A 21,080-nucleotide genomic window follows, 5' to 3' on the forward strand; every position below is an offset into this window, starting at 1 on the left:
TGATTACGTGATCCAAATCAACTAAACCATGTCCGATCATCACGTGAGATGGAGTAGTTTCATTGGTGAACATCACTATGTTGATCATATCTGCTATATGATTCACGCTCGACCTTTCGGTCTCCGTGTTCCGAGGCCATATCTGTATATGCTTGGCTCGTCAAGTATAACCTGAGTGTTCCGCGTGTGCAACTGTTTTGCACCCGTTGTATTTGAACGTAGAACCTATCACACCCGATCATCACGTGGTGTCTCAGCACGAAGAACTTTCACAACGGTGCATACTCAGGGAGAACACTTCTTGATAATTAGTGAGAGATCATCTTAAAATGCTACCGTCAAACTAAGCAAAATAAGATGTATAAAAGATAAACATCATATGCAATCAAAATATGTGACATGATATGGCCATCATCATCTTGCTTCTTTGATCTCCAACTCCAAAGTACTGTCATGATCTATATCATCACCGGCATGACACCATGATCTCCATCATCTTGATCTATATCAATGTGTCATCACGTGGTCGTCTCGCCAACAATTGCTCTTGCAACTATTGCTATCGCATAGCGATAAAGTAAAGCAATTATTTGGCGCTTGCATCTTATGCAATAAAGAGACAACCATAAGGCTTTTGCCAGTTGCCGATAACTTTAACAAAACATGATCATCTCATACAACAACTTATATCTCATCACGTTTTGACCATATCACATCACAACATGCCCTGCAAAAACAAGTTAGACGTCCTCTACTTTGTTGTTGCAAGTTTTATGTGGCTGCTACGGGCTTAAGCAAGAACTAATCTTACCTACGCATCAAAACCACAACGATAGTTCGTCAATTTGACTCCGTTTTAACCTTCGCAAGGACCGGGCGTAGCCATACTTGGTTCAAATAAAGTTGGAGAAACTGTCACCCGCAAGCCACCTATGTGCAAAGCACGTCGGGAGAACCGGTCTCACGTAAGCGTACGCGTAATGTCGGTCCAGGCCGCTTCATCCAACAATACCGCCGAACCAAAGTATGACATGCTGGTAGGCAGTATGACTTATATCGCCCACAACTCACTTGTGTTCTACTCGTGCATATAACATCAACACATAAAACCTAGGCTCGGATGCCACTGTTGGGGAACGTAGTAATTTCAAAAAAATTCCTATGCACACGCAAGATCATGGTGATGCATAGCAACGAGAGGGGAGAGTGTTGTCTACGTACCCACGTAGACCGACTGCGGAAGCGTTGACACAACGTAGAGGAAGTAGTCGTACGTCTTCACGATCAAGCACCGAAACTACGGCACCTCCGAGTTCGAGCACACATTCAGCTCGATGACGATCCCCATGACGATCCCCGGACTCCGATCCAGCAAAGTGTCGGGGAAGAGTTCCGTCAGCACGACGGCGTGGTGACGATCTTGATGTACTACAGCAGCAGGGCTTCGCCTAAACTCCGCTACAGTATTATCGAGGACTATGGTGGCTGGGGGCACCGCACACGGCTAAGGAATAGATCACGTGGATCAACTTGTGTGTTCTAGGGTGCCTCTAGCCTCAGTATATAAAGGACCAAAGGGGGGAGGCTGGCCGGCCACATAGGCGCGCCAGGAGAGTCCTACTCCCTCTGGGAGTAGGATCCCCCCCCCCAATCCTAGTTGGAATAGGATTCCTTGAGGGGGGAAAGAGAGAGAGGGGGCCGGCCACCTCTCCTAGTCCTAATAGGACTAGGGGAAGGGAGGCGCACAGCCACCTTGGGCTGCCCCTTTCTCCTTTCCACTAAGCCCACTAAGGCCCATATAGCTCCCGGGGGGTTCCGGTAACCTCCCGGTACTCCGGTAAAATCCGATTTCACCCGGAACGATTCCGATGTCCAAATATAGGCTTCCAATATATCGATCTTTATGTCTCGACCATTTCGAGACTCCTCGTCATGTCCGTGATCACATCCGGGACTCCGAACAACCTTCGGTACATCAAAATACATAAACTCATAATGAAACTGTCATCGTAACGCTAAGCGGCGGACCCACGGGTGAACAACAAATGACCACAGACACGTCTCCGGTCAATAACCAATAGCGGGACCTGGATGCCCATATTGGCTTCCTACATATTCTACGAAGATCTTTATCGGTCAGACCGCATAACAACATACGTTGTTCCCTTTGTCATCGGTATGTTACTTGCCCGAGATTCGATCGTCGGTATCCAATACCTAGTTCAATCTCGTTACCGGCAAGTCTCTTTACTCGTTTTGTAATACATCATCTCGCAACTAACTCATTAGTTGCAATGCTTGCAAGGCTTATGTGATGTGCATTACCGAGAGGGCCCAGAGATACCTCTCCGACAATCGGAGTGACAAATCCTAATCTCGAAATACGCCAACCCAACATGTACCTTTGGAGACACCTGTAGAGCACCTTTATAATCACCCATTTACGTTGTGACGTTTGGTAGCACACAAAGTGTTACTCCGGCAAACGGGAGTTTCATAATCTCATAGTCATAGGAACATGTATAAGTCATGAAGAAAGCAATAGCAACATACTAAACGGTCGGGTGCTAAGCTAATGGAATGGGTCATGTCAATCAGATCATTCACCTAATGATGTGATCCCGTTAATCAAATAACAACTCTTTGTTCATGGTTAGGTTCATGGTTAGGAAACATAACCATCTTTGATTAACGAGCTAGTCAAGTAGAGGCATACTAGTGACACTTTGTTTGTCTATGTATTCACACATGTATTATGTTTCCGGTTAATACAATTCTAGCATGAATAATAAACATTTATCATGATATAAGGAAATAAATAATAACTTTATTATTGCCTCTAGGGCATATTTCCTTCAGCATGTTATGCAAAGACTTGAAATTATTGAAAATAAAGTTGCTACCGTTGAATTAATTAAAAATCTAGATAAAAAGATCCACAAGCAAATTACCCAATATGGATATAAGGTAGGAATGACTTTGAAAAATATTAAAGAGAAGCAACCCATAGTTAATGAGAAAATAAATCTAGACTCCACTAGAATCGATAAACTTGAGGGTATCATTACAAACTTGGGAACCGCTTTTTCTTACATAAAGAATACTCCAAGTCCTCCTACTAAAATTGCCAAGCTTATGTATGTTCCTAAAAATAAGGGTGAATCATCTAGTAAGGAAACTGCGGATCTTAAATCTATAAGTATTCATCCCAATCTTTTTGCTATCATTAAGGAACCTATTGCTACAAATGAATTTTTTGATCTTGTGCCTAAGAGTTTTATAATCACTAGAAATAAAGAAATTCCTAAGGGAGGTAGATGCCTCATTGAAGAATTGCCTACCAAATATGACAATACCTAGATCTATTCTTGCTTGTTATGCCTAGCTAGGGGCGTTAAACGATAGCGCTTTGTTGGTGTACTAGAGTAGGGGTACCCTAGTATCCCGAACTTGTGCACGGGCAGTCGCAGCATCCCGCGGCAAGGCTTGCCGGGTGACCGCCAAGGTCCTCCATGGTTCCTTTGGAACCATTCAAAGACAAAGTATCCAAGCCAAGGAACTGGACAAGACCCCGGCAAGAGGAGCTTGCCGGGAAGGCCAACCAAGGCATCTCAAGGAACTTGCCGCGACGTGCCACGCGTCCCGGCAAGGCCCGGTGAGCGACAAGCTCCCGGACGCGACAAGACAACGACCGCGGCAAGGCGCTTGCCGCGGCAAGCCACCACTTTGTGCCCACGCTCCAGCATATCCACCAACGTGTCGCTCGGGGACCCTTCCAGGCGTACGTGGTGGGAGGCTGTGCAGCCAGCGGTGCGCGGTGGCAAGCGGCGCTGACAAGATTGCCATCGTGGCAAGCGGTGGCGTCCCTGACGGTCCCTTTTGCACTATTTAGGCGACGCAGACGGGCATTTAATGCCTTTGTCCCCTGCCATCAGGGTTAGGTGTGATACACTGTAGCAGGTAGCTGTACCAAGTAGATACACCAACCAGCTGTTCCAAGTGTGAAGCGTGTCAGTTCCATTCCAAGTAGATACACCAACCAGCTCAAGCTCTCCAGACAATCCCTTTATCCTGGCCATTTTCGGTCTGGGGGCTCAACATCCTCGGCCCCTTTCCCTGAGCAATCGGGGGCTTTGAGTACTTGTACGTTGCAACCGACAAGTTCACAAAGTGGCCGGAAGTGGAAGCAGTGAGGAAGGTGACAGCATAGTCAGCAGTCAAGTTTTTCAGGTCGATTGTTTGCCGCTTCGGGATCCCTAACAGGATAATCACCGACAACGGTATGCAATTCACGAGTCGCACCTTCATGCAGTACGTCCAAGATCTTGGCGCCAAGGTCTGCTTCGCTTCTGTTGCTCACACGAGAAGCAACGGTCAAGCGGAGAGGGCAAATGCTGAAGTGCTGCGTGGGCTCAAGACCAGGACTTTCGACAGGCTGCACAAGTGCGGAAGAAACTGGATCGAGGAGCTGCCGGTGGTTCTTTGGTCGATCAGGACGACGCCAAATCGAGCCACTGGCCAGACACCTTTCGCTCTAGTCTATGGAGCAGAGGCAGTTCTCCCCACGGAACTCGTATACGGGTCACCTCGAGTGCTCGCTTATGATGAGCTTGAGCAAGAGCAGCTGCGACAAGATGACGCGCTGCTCCTTGAGGAAGACTGTCTTCAGGCTGCTGTACGAGCTGCTCGCTACCAGCAAGCTTTGCGCCGCTACCATAGCCGCAAAGTTAACGCCAGAAGTCTCGAGGAAGGCGACCTTGTTCTTCGGCGTGTTCAGTCCGCCAAGAATTCCAACAAGTTGACGCCGAAGTGGGAAGGCCCTTACCGGGTGAAACGAGTCACTAGGCCTGGCACTGTCCGCCTTGAGACCGAAGATGCCATTCCAGTGAGCAAATCCTGGAACATTGAGCATCTTCGTAAGTTTTACCCGTAAGGCGCGGTTCCCGGAACCCGTTCCGGCAACCACCTTTTGTACAAGTCTTGTCGCTGTTGCATGTAATCCTTTGTACAAAGCCGGGCGCAGACCCCGTGCATAAGTAAAGCTCATGTGCTCCGCACATCTTGTCAATTTCATGCTTTCTATTTTTTGCATGCGTTATCTGACGCTTTGTGCAGCACCTCCTCCCCGGTAAGCAATAACGAGCCATAAGGCTCCATATCTTTATTTTCTCCTATTTCTTTTTTCTAGGAAAGGAAGGTTCCCCCGCCCACAAGTTTGCCGGGGGGGAAAGGAGAAGATAATGGTATGGACCAGGCGTCGTTCAAGAAAGTTCCGCCTTACCGGGAAGCAAACGACAAAAAAGCTAAGTTGCCAAAGCTTGAGCAATCAAATTTTTTAAATTTTTAAGTTATCTCCCTTGAACGACCGCACTTTGTATGGAAAACCTGTGCGCGGAGGAACCAACTCGTAGCTAGTTGCGCCCTTACTTTGTTTCGAGTCCGCTCAACAACTTAAGTGAGCTGCGACTAGTTGCGACAAGGTTTCTTGTCGGTAGCGGCACCGCCAGCAGGCTGCTGACGTCCCGCACTCAGCGCTCGCGGCTAAGGTGCCTGCACCGACAAGTTCCCTAAAAGCATAGGGCAAAAACATACAAAGAGAGGAATCAAGTAAAGGGAATAACATTGCAGTCATTACCCAGAATAGAGTTATATTACAAAGTAGCTTGTCGCGGCTCTAACAGATTGTTTTCATAACATGACCAGCAGCGACAAGAAAAGAAGAAAATGGGCGGCCTAGTCTACGCGATCGCCCTCAATCCTCTTGATCCCGCTCACCTTATCCACAATGGGTGCGACAAGGGTCTTGAGCGCCTCTAGATCAGCATCCGGCGGCAGGGTCTTGAGGACGTTGGTGAGGTTGAGGCCCGGGTTGCAGAAGGCCACCTTCACCAACACCTTTTGAAGAGCTCCCGCGCAGATCTTGCGCGACTCGTTGGCCAGCTGCTTTGGGATCTTCTCTCGGAGCCGCTGGAGGGCCGTCGCCACGCCTTTGAAGAACAAGGTGAGCTTGGCGCTGGGTTGGAGGTTCTCATCAGAGGGATACCCGAGATCCTCCACCCCCAGCTGCGCCAGCTCCTTGTCAATATCTGCGGCAGCACTCATGAGACCCTCCGTCCAGTGCTCCACTTTCTCCAGCGTCTTGGTCAAAGTGGTCAGCTTCAACTCAAGATCTGCGTTGGAGTCCTTGGCGGCGCTAAGCTCTTCGCCCTTCTCGGCGAGGCGAGCTGCAGCTCCGAGTTGCTGTGGGCGTCCTTCTCCCGCTCAAGCTTGAGCGCGGCAAGCTCTTTACCACTCGCCTTGAGATCGGCCTCCAGCTGCGCCACCTTCGTCTCCAGCTCCTTCTTGGCGGCCTCGGAAACTGCGGCAACATCCTCTGCTTGCTTAAGGGCTCCACCGATTTCTTGCTCACGCGCAGCAAGCTCCTCCTCGTGGCTGTCGAGGTTAACTTTCCGCTGCGCCAGCTCGCCCTCCCGCGCAAACAGCTTCTCAGCGGCAAGCCGATGTTGCTCTTCAACTTCGGCCTTCTCGAGCAAGAAGGCCTTCTGCTCGTCGGCGAGTTGCTCCCGCTCTTCTGCCAGGGACCGGAGAGCTTCCTGGTTGAGACCCCAGAGCACCTCCGCGCGCTTCTCGATGTCCGCTCCCGCCTTCGCGACAAGCGCCTCGCGGGATTCCAGCTTGGCTTGCTGCGCGCGGTAGAGCGACAACAGCTTCCGCAGCAGCCGCTCCTCCTCAGGCTCGCCACTGCTGCTGCTCGGCGCATCAACTAGCGTCAGCCCAGCGGAGGCGAGCACCTCTCCATCAAAGCTCTCTCCCTCGACCGGCGCCCTAGAGCTTGACGCCCAGGGGAGGTTGATGAAGACGCCATCGCCAGCCTTCAAGTAGACGCCTGGCTGGGGCTCTTCGGAGCCTGGCGCTGCGGCAGCGGCGGACGGGTCGGCGGTCGACATAGCGCCTGGCGCTCCTGCGGCCTCAGGGCCGTCAGTGCGATCGCCAGACCCCCCGCCGGCTACTGCGGCGGCAGCTTTGGAGGCCTCGTCGCCGGCGGGATCATCAGCGCCAGCTGCTTCTTCAGTGGCAGCGGCATCGTCGGCAGCAACCTCAGTCTCCATCGGCTCCACAACAGATGGGTCTGATTGCCGGAAAAGTGAGAAAAGTCAAGCAAATACCCAAGAAGAAGAACCCAAGGGAAGCTTTGAAGAGAAGATTACCTGTACTGGGTTCGGCAGTCGTAGTCTCCGCCGCCAGGGGGACGCTCGTGCTGTCCCTTGTCGGAGAACTCCCCCTTGCCGGAGGACTCTCCCTTGGCACTTCGAGGGCGGTCTCCGGACGCTCCTGGTGGGGCTGCTCTGCGCCTACACAAACCAACAGTCAGATGTCAGCAAAGAAAGAGTATCCATGCGCGCCCAACAGCGGAAAGCAAACCATATACTTACGCTGGGGGCTGCTCTGGAGAACAGTTGCCGGGTCCGGCAAGGTGGTCTCGGGCGCACCCCCTGCTGTCGTGGTGGGTTCGTCCTCGATGACAATCACCGGGACCTTGGCTCTCTTCGCTGCTCTCTGGGCCAGAGTCCTGGAAAGGAATAAGTTCAGAGTAAAGCAAATGAGATACAAGACAAAACAGCAAGAATTGAAGAACAACAAGAGAATCTTACTCTTCTTCCTCTTCCTCGTCGGAGCTGAACGCGGAGAAGTCGAAGTCCGGCTCACGTCCGGTGCAAGGAGGCGGAGGAGTAGTTTCCCTTGGCCGCTTGGCGGGAACATTGGCGGTGGTCTGCGACGACCCCGCTCCGGCTGCCGCCGCGGCGTGAGAAGCGGCAGGAGCAGAAGCGGTGGTCCGGCTGGACCCCGCTCCAGTTGCCGCAGCAGCGTGAGGTGCTCCCGCAGCAATAGTGCTTGCCGCGGTGGAGCGTGTCACGCAGCGCGGCGACTGTTCACTCGCCTGCCGCCCCGCTACGTCCCCGGCCTTGCGGAGACGCCTTCTTGGTGGGGATGGAGGCTCTGCTTGCGGCGAGCTGCCTGAAGACGAGGAGGAAGAGGAGTTGATCTCCAGCGAGCCGCTCGTATCCTTGGCGGGCTCGCTCGACTCGACGTCATGCCCGGCAAGCTCTTTCTTGCCGGCGGGCTCCCCTCGCTCGGCACGGCTTGCCGCCTCTCCTGCATCTGCCTCCTCCACGGTGAATCCAAATTCGCCCACGGCTGCGGCTGCCGCCGCCTCTTCCAGCCTAGTGGCGATGCGTGTCATCTCCGCATCGGTGGTGTCGCGGGTGAGGCTATCCTTTTCGTCGGGGCGGACCGGCACTTCTACCAAGCCGTCAAAGAACTGCTGCATGACGTCATCTGCAGGCTCTTGCCAAGTTGGCGCAATTCCATGCGAATCGCACAGCGGCATCATTGCACGGATGCGGTCGAGCGCAGAGTTGTTGTACAGCGGAACGACACCCTTCGGCAACCTGAACACTTCGGGATGTTGAGGGTTGTACTTGAACAGCTCCTGGAGCATCGGGTTGAGCTCCAGAACAGTGAAGTTGAAGTTGAGGCCCGGACGCAGCCTCATGATATCCGCCGCATTCTTGAATTCCCAGGTGGGTCTCCCCCGTTCCTGTAGGGGGGCGATGCGGCGGCGAAGAAAATCTGCGCCAACAGCGCCTACAGTGAGCCCAGCAAGCCTGAGGCGTAGGATCCGGGTGACGGCAATCTTAAGCCTATCATCTTCCGGGGCCACGTCACTCCAATCGCTGCCGCGTGCTACTGGGGCTTGGCGCCGGGCGGTAAACGGCTGCGGGTTCTCCTCGACAATCCAGCACTAGTCTGCTCTCCATTCCTCCCACTTGCCGCAGAACTCTCCCTCCAGATAAGTGTCCTTCTTGCCGGCCCTCGAGATCCAGGCGATTCCGCCGGATAAAGGCTCTCCTCTCTCTACTCGGGGCATAAAGAAGTGGCGAAAAAGGGCTACATTGGGATGGACTCTGACAAAGTTTTCACAGAGATGTGCGAAAACTGCCATGGTCAGAACGGCATTGGGGGTGAAGTCAAGGAGGTGGAACCCGTAGGTGTTCATGATATCGCAAAAAAACTCAGAGAAGGGCGGGCAGAGCCCGCAGTAGAAGAACAAGGCGAAGAAAGGATATCCGTTTGGAGCCATTTTCCAAGCGGCGGCTGGAAGTACCTTCGTGCGCGGATGCGCTCGCGTCTCCGTCGACCAGAAGAGATAGTAATTCTCCCTCAGCTCCCTCGCGGCAAGCTTGGGGGGGAGACTGCCCGCTCATTTCGCAGCGCCGCAAGCCACTGCGCCTCGGTCGACTTCACAACCTTCCCCTTGTCGGCTCTCGGAGCCATGGCGGAAGTGGTGGAGGAGGTCGATGGCGTTGGTGGTGCTGGTGGCGATGGGGGGCGGGGCGCTGTTCTCTTTCAGCTTTGGTAAGACGAGGGAGCAGCGGAGGTTTCCGAGATTGGAGTAGCAACCGGCGAATGGGCGAACTGCCCCTGTTTCCCCTGCTTATAAGGAGGGAGGGGGCGGACGTTCCGCATTTCCGAATAAAGAAACCACCCACGATCTCTCCCACGACGCCGCATTCAACGCGTGCCGTTCGGGGAGGGCGCGGTAGATACGGAGAGAGATACGGCGTAACCCAGGCCGCGCGTGCCCGTGCCCTGTTTTGGGCCTGGCCCAACAGCGCTCGGCACCGTGTATGGCCCAGGCCCGGGGGCTCCTGTCGGTGTACTAGAGTAGGGGTACCCTAGTATCCCGAACTTGTGCACGGGCAGTCGCAGCATCCCGCGGCAAGGCTTGCCGGGTGACCGCCAAGGTCCTCCATGGTTCCTTTGGAACCATTCAAAGACAAAGTATCCAAGCCAAGGAACTGGACAAGACCCCGGCAAGAGGAGCTTGCCGGGAAGGCCAACCAAGGCATCTCAAGGAACTTGCCGCGACGCGCCACGCGTCCCTTCAAGGCCCGGTGAGCGACAAGCTCCCGGACGCGACAAGACAACGACCGTAGCAAGGCGCTTGCCGCGGCAAGCCACCACTCTGTGCCCACGCTCCAGCATATCCACCAATGTGTCGCTCGGGGACCCTTCCAGGCGTACGTGGCGGGAGGCTGTGCAGCCAGCGGTGCGCGGTGGCAAGCGGCGCTGACAAGATTGCCATCGTGGCAAGCGGTGGCGTCCCTGACGGTCCCTTTTGCACTATTTAGGCGACGCAGACGGGCATTTAATGCCTTTGTCCCCTGTCGTTAGGGTTAGGTATGATACACTGTAGCAGGTAGCTGTACCAACCGCAACACCTTTCCATTTTTACCCTTGTCTACGTTGCCACCTATTGGTGACCCCTTGAGCATATAAAAGGAGGCCCATGCGTAACATAGAGAAGGAGGAGAAAAAGAGAACACTCACGCTCGGGCTCGTTAGCTGCTGGGGTGTACTGTAGCACTCCGCGCTCCCGAGCAAGAACTCAATACAAACCACAAAGCAGGAGTAGGGTTTTACGCATCCGTGCGGCCCGAACCTGGGTAAACGGCTCATGTGTTTTGCCTCGATCCGCTCTTCGTGCGACCCTCGCCCCCGCCGAACCGAAAGGGACTCGGTCCGCCAGTCCCATAGGTGCTCGTGGATCAGTACCCCGGCACGCTTGTTGGGAGGCAACCCAATTTTATTTTTATTCCTTGCTTTTTTATCCTGTTTAGTAATAAATAAATTATTTAGCCTCTGTTTTAGTTGTGTTTTTTGTGTTTAATTAGTGTTTGTGCCAAGTAGAACCGTTGGGAATACTTGGGGAAAGTCTTGTTGAACTTGCTGTAAAAAACAGAAACTTTAGCGCTCACGATAACTGCTGTCATTTTTATTTGGAGAGTGCTATTTAGTTAATTATTTTTGTAGATGATTAATAGATAAATTCCTCACGTCCAGAAATTTATTTTAGAATTTTTGGGGTTCCAGATCTTGCTCTAGCTACAGATTACTACAGACTGTTCTGTTTTCGACAGATTCTGTTTTTCGTGTGTTGTTTGCTTATTTTGATGAATCTATGGCTAGTAAAATAGTTTATAATCCATAGAGAAGTTGGAATACAGTAGGTTTAACACCAATATAAATAAAGAATGAGTTCATTACAGTACCTTGAAGTGGTCTTTTGTTTTCTTTCGCTAACGGAGTTTACGAGTTTTCTACTTTAAGTTTTGTGTTGTGAAGTTTTCAAGTTTTGGGTAAAGATTTGATGGACTATGGAACAAAGAGTGGCAAGAGCCTAAGCTTGGGGATGCCCATGGCACCCCCAAGATAATCTAAGGACACCTAGAAGCCAAAGCTTGGGGATGCCCCGGAAGGCATCCCCTCTTTCGTCTACTTCTATCGGTAACTTTACTTGGAGCTATATTTTTATTCACCACATGATATGTGTTTTGCTTGGAGCGTCTTTTATGATTTGAGTCTTCGCTTGTTAGTCTACCACAATCAACCTTGCTGTACACACCTTTTGAGAGAGCCATACATAATTTGGAATTTGATAGAATACTCTATGTGCTTCACTTATATCTTTTGAGTTATATAATTTTGCTCTAGCGCTTCACTTATATCTTTTAGAGCACGGTGGTGGATTTGTTTTATAGAAACTATTGATCTCTCATGCTTCACCTAGATTATTTTGAGAGTATTAATAGCATGGTAATTTGCTTAATAATAATATGCTTGGTATTCAAGATTTGTAAAACTTTCTTTTGAGTGCGTTGAATACTAAGAAAAAAATTGATGCTTGATAATTGTTTTGAGATATGAGGATGGTGATATTAGAGTCATGCTAGTTGAGTAGTTGTGAATTTGAGAAATTCTTGTGTTAAAGTTTGTGATTCCCGTAGCATGCACGTATGGTGAACCGTTATGTGATGAAGTCGGAGCATGATTTATTTATTGATTGTCTTCCTTATGAGTGGCGGTCGGGGACGAGCGATGGTCTTTTCCTACCAATCTATCCCCCTAGGAGCTAGCATGATCATGTAGTTCGCATCGTATTTGTGGCAAAGCCACCATTCATAATTCTTTCATACATGTCACTCTTGATTCATTGCATATCCCAGTACACCGCCGGAGGCATTCATATAGAGTCATATTTTGTTCTAAGTATTGAGTTGTAAGAAAAATAAAAGTGTGATGATCATCATTTTTAGAGCATTGTCCCAAGTGAGGAAAGGATGATGGAGACTATGATTCCCCCATAAGTCGGGATGAGACTCCAAACAAAAAAAAGAGGCCATAAAAAAGGCCCAAATAAAAAAAAGAGAGAAAAAGAGAGAAGGGACAATGTTACTATCCTTTTACCACACTTGTGCTTCAAAGTAGCACCATGATCTTCATGATAGAGAGTCTCTCATTATGTCACTTTCATATACTAGTGGGAATTTTTCATTATAGAACATGGCTTGTATATTCCAATGATGGGCTTCCTCAAAATGCCCTAGGTCTTCGTGAGCAAGCGAGTTGGATGCACACCAACTTAGTTTCTTTTGTTGAGCTTTCATATACTTATAGCTCTAGTGTATCCGTTGCATGGCAATCCCTACTCACTCACATTGATATCTATTGGTGGGCATCTCCATAGCCCGTTGATACGCCTAGTTGATGTGAGGCTATCTTCTCCCTTTTTGTCTTCTCCACAACCACCATTCTATTCCACATATAGTGCTATATCCATGGCACACGCTCATGTATTGCGTGAAGATCGAAAAAGTTTTGAAAATGTCAATAGTATGAAACAATTGCTTGGCTTGTCATCGGGGTTGTGCATGATTTAAATACTTTGTGTGGTGAAGAAAGAGCATAGCCAGACTATATGATTTTGTAGGGATAGCTTTCTTTGGCCATGTTATTTTGAGAAGACATAATTGCTTTGTTAGTATGCTTGAAGTATTATTATTTTTATGTCAACATGAACTTTTGTCAATCTTCTGAATCAGAATATTCATACCACAATTAAGAACATTTACATTGAAATTATGCCAAGTAGCACTCCGCATCAAAAATTCTGTTTTTATCATTTACCTACTCGGGGACGAGCAGGAATTAAGCTTGGGGATGCTTGATACGTCTCCAACGTATCTATAATTTTTTATTGCTCCATGCTATATTATCTACTGTTTTGGACATTATCAGGCTTTATTATCCACTTTCATATTATTTTTGGGACTAACCTATTAACCGGAGGCCCAGCCCAGAATTGCTATCTTTTTGCCTGTTTTAGGGTTTCGAAGAAAAGGAATATCAAACGGAGTCCAAACGGAATGAAACCTACGGAAACGTGATTTTCTCATCAGATAAGATCCAGGAGACTTGGACCCTCCGTCAAGAAAGCCACGAGGTGCTCACGAGGGTGGAGGGTGCCCCCCCTAGGGCGCGCCCCCTGCCTCGTGGGCCCCTCGAAGCTCCACCGACGTACTTCTTCCTCCTATATATATCCATGTACCCCCAAACGATCGGGGACGGAGCCAAAAACCTAATACCACCGCCGCAACTTTCTGTATCCACGAGATCCCATCTTGGGGCCTGTTCCGGAGCTCCGCCGGAGGGGGCATCAATCACGGAGGGCTTCTGCATCATCATCCAAGCCCCTCCGATGAAGTGTGAGTTTACTTCAGACCTACAGGTCCATAGTTAGTAGCTAGATGGCTTCTTCTCTCTTTTTGGATCTCAATACAATGTTCTCCCCCTCTCTCGTGGAGATCTATTCGATGTAATCTTCTTTTTGCGGTGTGTTTGTTGAGACCGATGAATTGTGGGTTTATGATTAAGTCTATCTATGAATAATATTTGAATCTTCTCTGAATTCTTTTATGTATGATTGGTTATCTTTGCAAGTCTCTTCGAATTATCAGTTTGGTTTGGCCTACTAGATTGGTTGTTCTTGCCATGGGGGAAGTGCTTAGCTTTGGGTTCGATCTTGCGGTGTCCTTTCCCAGTGACAGAAGGGGCAGCAAGGCACGTATTGCATCGTTGCCATCGAGGATAACAAGATGGGGTTTTTATCATATTGCATGAAACTATCCCTCTACTTCATGTCATCTTGCTTAAGGCGTTACTCTGTTTTTAACTTAATACTCTAGATGCATGATGGATAGCGGTCGATGAGTGGAGTAATAGTAGTAGATGCAGAATCGTTTCGGTCTACTTGTCTCGGACGTGATGCCTATATACATGATCGTACCTAGATATTCTCATAACTATGCTCAGTTCTGTCAATTGCTCAACAGTAATTTGTTCACCCACCGTAGAATACTTATGCTCTTGAGAGAAGCCACTAGTGAAACCTATGGCCCCCGGGTCTCTTTCTCATCATATCAATCTCCATCACTTTATTATTGCTCTTTTTTACTTTGCTTTTACTTTTTAGTTTGCATCTCTATACCCAAAAATACCAAAAATATTATTTATCATCTCTATTAGATCTCACTTTCGTAAGTGATCATGAAGGGATTGACAACCCCTAAGCGCGTTGGTTGCGTTGAGCTATTGTTTTTGTGTAGGTATGAGGGACTCGAGCGGGGCCTCCTACTGGATTGATACCTTGGTTCTCAAAAACCGAGGGAAATACTTACGCTACTTTGCTGCATCATCCCTTCCTCTTCGGGGAAATCCAACGTAGTGCTCAAGAGGTAGTAGCACTCCCCTTGGCAACTGCCAAGCTTGGGGGAGGTGCCCCGGTATCGTATCACAATCACAACTCCTATCTTTACCATTTTCCTTAGTTCGATCCTATTAGTAGAATTTTGATCTAGTAGAATAAAGTTTATGGCATGATCTAGTTTTGAGTTTTGCCTTATGATCTCTCTATGTAATCGAGTCCGTGAGCTATATAATAAAGATTAGTGTTGAGTCAAGGGCTTTATTTTCTTGCTATGATCTTCGGTGAATAAAAGAAAAGAGAAAAAGAATAAGAAGAAACAAAAGTTCATATTGATCTTATTGATAGTAATGACTTCACATAGAAAGAGTGTGATGATTAAAAGTTGTTGGGAGTTGGCAGACATAGCTTTGGTCATCGTTGCAATTAATAGGAAGTAATAAGGAAAGAGAGGTTTCACATATAAATATACTATTATTGACATCTTTTATGATTGGGAGCACTCATAAAAATATGACATGCTAAAGAGTTGATGTTGGACAAGGAAGACAACGTAATGGGTTATGTTTTCTTATATCTGAGATAAAGTATGTTGTCATGGATCATCCACCATATTGAGCTTGCCTTTCCCCCTCATGCTAGACAAATTCTCAGCACCAAGTAGAGATACTACTTGTGCTTCCAAATACCCTTAAACCAGTTTTGCCATGAGAGTCCACCATACCTACCTATGGATTGAGTAAGATCCTCCAAGTAAGTTGTCATCGGTGCAAGCAATAAAAATTGCTCTCTAAATATGTATGACTTATTAGTGTGGGAGAAAATAAGCTTTATACGACTGTGTGATATGGAAGAAATAAAAGTGACATACTGCATAATAAAGGTCCATATCACAAGTGGCAATATAAAGTGACGTTCTTTCGCATTAAGATTTTGTGCATCCAACCATAAAAGCGCATTGCAACCTCTGCTTCCCTCTGCGAAGGGCCTATCTTTTATTATTATCATCTACCTTATGCAAGTGTCATGGTGATCTTCACCTCTCCCTTTTTCATTTTATCCTTTGGCAAGCCCAGCATGTTGGAAAGAGCCTGATATATATATATATATGTATATATATATATATATATATATATATATGTATATATATATACACAGACGGTCTATTCTGCTAATATTAGCAGAATAACTATTCTGCACACCACTTCGGCACTGCACGCTCAACAGAAGCGCACTGCATCATTTTGACGACGAGCAATGCAATAGAGACTAGTGAACTTTTCGTCGGAAAAAACTGCAGGCGTTATTTTTTTCGTTACTGTTTTCGCTCTAATTTTTTAAACGTTTATCGGAATGAGGCGTGTAATATACCATTGAAAAGCTATGGATTAGGCGTAACTTCGACATGTTGAACACTTTTCGAGATTCCACACGGTTTAAGAGCAGTTTTGAAAATAGTGCGGCGGATGACGAGTGGCAGCGAGCGTTTTTTCGTGTTTTTTTCTAAACCGCTTGTTGGAATGAAGCAAATGATACGCCGTTGGATAGATATCGTTGAGGCACATCTTTTTCATATATAAATCTTTCTCTAATTCATTACGGTTTAAGAGCAGTTTCAAATTTACTAAATCGCGGAACTCTGTTTTTCAATTTTTTTGAAATTTTCGGTACTGTTTTTGCTCCTGTTTTCTAACCTTTGTCGAAACGAGACATATGATACGCCGTTGGAAAGCTACAGACAAGGTGCAACTTTCATATGTTGAAATGGTTTTGAGATTCCTTACGGATTTTAGTTAATTTTGAAAATCATGCGGCTGACTTCGAGAGGCAACGGCTGTTTTTTCGCGAAATTTTTACAAACCGGCCGTCGAAATGATTCAAATTATACGCCGTAGAAAGATATCGACAAGACGCAACTTTTTCATGTAGAACACTCTCTCTAATTCCTTACGGTTTAAGAGCAGTTTCAATTTTACCAAAATGCGGAAACTCTGTTTTTCGCGCCACCCAAATCGACTTGTGTACTGCATCAAACAAAAGAATGCACTGCTTCAGACAGGAAGCCGCACCCCATCAGATGGGCAAGCGAACTGCTTGATTTATTTTATTTACACGTAAATTTTCTCATGCGAGGAAGTGGACAGGACTTCACATCGGGCGTAAGTGAACCCCAAATGCATGGAGAAGTAAACCGCATTACTTTATTTGTCGTTTCAGTAACATTTTTTCTTTTTGCATTTACAAGATGAACAACATCAGACATCCAGCCGCACTGCTTCGGTTAGAAAACCGCACTGCATCAAATGGTCACTTACAAGATGAACAACATCAGACACCCGACCACACTGCTTTAGTTTAGAAAACCACACTGCTTCAATTAGAAAACCGCACTGCATCGAATGGTCAAGGGAATGACATTACTTTTTTTGTCGTTTCTCTACCATTTTTCATTTAACACATCTTTGCACTGCATCAAACGGTCAAGTGAACGACATTACTTTTTTTGTTGTTTATCTACCATTTTCATTTAACACATCTTTGCACTTCATTTCCTTCTTTCTTTTTTCTGTTTGGAGTTTTGGGTTTCCACATTGGCGAGCTATACACATGCGAAGAAGCAAACCACATGGTCGAGGGAAATGAGCCGCAACAGAATTCAAAATGAACTTCTTTGGTAAACAATTTTCAAATGAGTCCAGATAACTTTTATACATAAAATCATCAAACATGGAAAACACCATTTTTGCACTGCATGTCCACATGGTCGAAACTGCATGCTCATGTCATGTTTCGCTGCAATCAAACGAGTCCCTGTAATCTTTATACAAAAAAATACGCAAACACAAAAAGCAACGTTTGCACTGCATGTGCAGATACTCCAAACTGCATTCTGAAGACATGTCTCCCCACAAAATTCTTCCAGATTAGCCCCTGCAATTTTTATACATAAACTCCTCAAACACAAAATTCACCATTTTGCACTGCATGCTAACATGCTCCAAACCGCACTGTAATTCACATGAACCGCATCAAAGAAAGCCGTGCAGCAGCGACCACCAGGGAGGGTTGAGGACTGCATCAAGAGTCGTCGTGGTCCTCCTAGCGGAAACTGGTGAACTGCAAGCCTGAAAAAAAATTCAAACACCACACATCAGATTAGCGAACTGCAAGATGTCGGCCGTGAGGGAAGAGATGGATGATCTTGCATTGGGCATGTTTCTAGTGGGTCCACGCAAGAGAAGAGGAGGTAGCTGCGTCGGGACCAAGGAGCAGCACCGGATCGGGAGGTGGTGGAGGAATGGGGAGGCAAGAGTCGCCGGTAACCTCCCCCTGGCTCACCGGATTCGGTGGATGGTGGTCGGTGGAGGGCGGCGAGGCGGATCTGGCGGCTAGCTGACGCAGGGCCCGACATAGACGGAGACGCGGATCCGGCGGCCCGGGGATGAAGGGGAGGAGGGAGAAGTGGCTGTTGTCCAGGACGGCATCGGAATCCGGCGATGCAGTGGTAGTCAGGGGCGTTGGCGGATCCGACCAGAGTAGCAGAGGAGGTGTCACCGCGACGACAGAGGGTGGGGGCAAGGGCTGCTAGATCTAGCGGATGAGGTTGGCGGAGGGGTAGGGGAGGCTAGCAGGCGCCGGAGAAGGTGAGGAGGGTGGGGCGGTCGGTGGGCGGGGAAGAAGGAAGTGGATCCAGGGGGTGGCGGCGATTCAGGGTGGAAGAGGAGGCGCGGCGGCGTCGGCTGGGAGGAAGTGGAGGCGTGGTGACCCCGGCCGGGAGGAAGAGGAAGTGCGGGGAGGGAGGCGACGCGACGGAGGAGGGAGGCGGCGCTATGGCGCGGGAGGGGGGCGGGCCGGCGGCACAGGGGTGGGGGTTTGCCCGACGATGCGGGAAGGGAGGTGGAGGTCGTGCGGGAGTGGGAGATGGTGCTTGACCACAGGATAAGGTGGGGGGTGGAGGACTTTTTTTTGACCCACGCAGTTCAGTCGGGTGTTTAGCATGGTTAGTTTGTAGCTACGGGATGGGCGGAGGTGTTAGCAGAATAAGCACGGGTGTTATCATAATAAAACTCTTAAGGGGGTTATCATAATAGACCTACCATATATATATATAATTGGATGTAGGGGGGCATGAGTTATTATTGTTGACATTACCCTCGAGGTAAAAGGTTGTGGGGCAAAACTATAAGCCCCTGTCTTTCTCCGTGTCCAATTAAAACTCCAGAACTACAAGTATTCACTCAAAAAAAAGACACATCCGTGACATTTTGGGCCGAACGAATTTTTTTCCTGTCATACATATGACACTTCTATGACGATAATTGTGACAAAACCCGGTATCATCATAGATGTGGTGGGCTCCTACTTCTATGACAAAAAATCATGACAGAAAATGGGCTTTTTGTCCTGGGCGGGTCGGAGACGCAGCTGCATGACATTCTTTGGGCCGTCCATGACGGAAAAAACCGTGGTAGAAGTGAGGGCGAGGAAAATTTTAGGGAGTTCCCGGTTACGGTGGGAGGTCGGGGGCCGAGCGATGCGCGTTTCTCTTGTACACATACGCGCGTGTGTGCGAGGCGTTGGCTCTAACTGAACCCGAGCGAGGCGTTGGGCTCTAACTGAACCCGAGCGGTTGCATTACAGGCTACGCGTTACTGAACCCGAGCGATCGATCGATGGCTGTTAACTGAACCTGATCGAGCGATTCCTTCGCTACTGCTGCTAACTGAAGCCGATCGATGCTACCTCTGGATGAACCAGGGGGGGGGGGGTGGGGGGGGGGGGTGTGACAGTTTCGGGGGTGGGGGTGGATGAACAGGACCCCGATCGATCGAGCTGGTTGGGGCTGGATGAACAGGACCCCGTGGAGGGCTGGATGAACAGGACCACTCCGTGGAGGGCAGGATGAACAGTAGACGGTGGAGGGCAGGATGAACAGTAGCCCGTGGAGGGGTGGTTGAACAGGAGCCCGTGGAGAGGGCTGGTTGAACAGTAGCCGGTGGAGTAGCGCGCGGTGGAGGCTGGGTGAACAAGAGCCCGTGGATGAACAGTCGCAGATGGAGGCTGGAGGAGGTCGACGGTGGATGAACAGTAGCTCGCGGAGGCTGGAGGGGGTCGACGGTGGAGATGAACAATATCCCATGGAGTCCCTTTTGCGGTACGCCACACCCCTCCCGATGAACAGGACCCCCGTTTCGACCGTAGCACTCCAACACAAGTCCGTTTCGTCCGTTTTGCGGTACGCCACACCCCTCCCGATCAACAGGACCCCCGTTTCGACCGTAGGAGGTCCGTTTCCTCCGTTTTGTGGTATGCCAGACCCCTCCCGATCAACAGGACCTCCTTCCGAACGTAGGAGGTCCGTTTCCTCCATTGTGCGGTACGCCAGGCCTCATTTCCATCGCCTGTTCCGTCCAAGCCCTCCCGTTGAACACGACCACGCATTCCGTTCCGACCCAGTCGGTTGGCTCCCACGCGTTCCGTTACCTCCCCATGAACACGACGCATTCCGTTGCCTCCCCATGAACACGACACATTCCGTTGCCTCCCCATGAACACGACGACGACGCTGTTTCTCCGTTCCAACCCAGCCATGTCAAAGAGCCCTCGCCGTACGTATGCGCGAGTAGGCGTTTGAGACCCCGCCCGTATGTACACATACGTGGCCGTATTTTCTTTCTTGCACCCTGGCCGCCTCAACTATGACACGTGCGCGCCTCTACATCCACCAGTATATATGTACATACACATTCGCGACCAGAATGACAACGCTACGTACGCTTCGACCAGGTGGGTCCCGACTGTCAGGCACTTCCTTGCATGCGAAGATGTAGCTGGTGGGTCCCAGCAGTCAAGGGGCGAAATACGGTGGCCCGTCCGGTGGGTCCCCGCTGTCAAGTGGAGGAATAATTATTTTGCACATAATAAGGAGGCACTTCCTTGCTGCGGCCGTGGACCCAGCTGTCAGCCTCTCCACGTACAGTCCACGTCCGATGGAAGCCGTTCCTTGACCATGTTGACCACGCCGCGCCGAGAGCACCAGGGCGGTGGACGACGGCGAGGCCTAGGAAGGGGACAACGCGGACCCGGGGAAGACACGGCAGTGGATGCCCACGCGTAGAGGAGTACAAGGGTTCACTGGTTCGCTGCGGTGTGAGGCTGTAGTCGCCGTAGAATAACAGGGGGTGTGGGTGAGTAGAGGGATGGCCTGGCCAGCAGTGGGAGTAGTAGGGGGCGGTGAGGCCTCCGCCGCATCGCAGCCGGCCACGGGAGGCAGGAGCACGAGGCACGACCGGCGCTGGTTTGGGCGGCTGGAGCAAGAAGACCAGAAGTTGAAGAAGCACTACGGTCGTTGGATGGACATCGTACGGTCACTAGAGCTAGAATCGTGCATATTGACTAAGTTGACAAAGCCCTCCGTCCCCGTCAACTTGGTAGGCCCACAAGTCAGCCTCTCACCAAGGTGGGTCCTAGCTAG

General features: G+C 49.5%; 1 long non-coding RNA gene across 1 annotated transcript; it reads right to left on the reverse strand.

The window, feature by feature from the left end:
- Positions 1-17,295: 17,295 nt before the first annotated feature.
- LOC125510561 lies at positions 17,296-18,570 on the reverse strand. The gene is made up of 2 exons (XR_007284658.1): positions 17,945-18,570; positions 17,296-17,730 (listed from the first exon to the last, which is right to left on the reverse strand). It is a non-coding gene; the product is annotated as an uncharacterized LOC125510561 (long non-coding RNA).
- Positions 18,571-21,080: the final 2,510 nt, after the last annotated feature.

The sequence above is a fragment of the Triticum urartu genome, chromosome 5 (assembly GCF_003073215.2).
Source record: "Triticum urartu cultivar G1812 chromosome 5, Tu2.1, whole genome shotgun sequence".
NCBI classification, from domain to species: domain Eukaryota; kingdom Viridiplantae; phylum Streptophyta; class Magnoliopsida; order Poales; family Poaceae; genus Triticum; species Triticum urartu.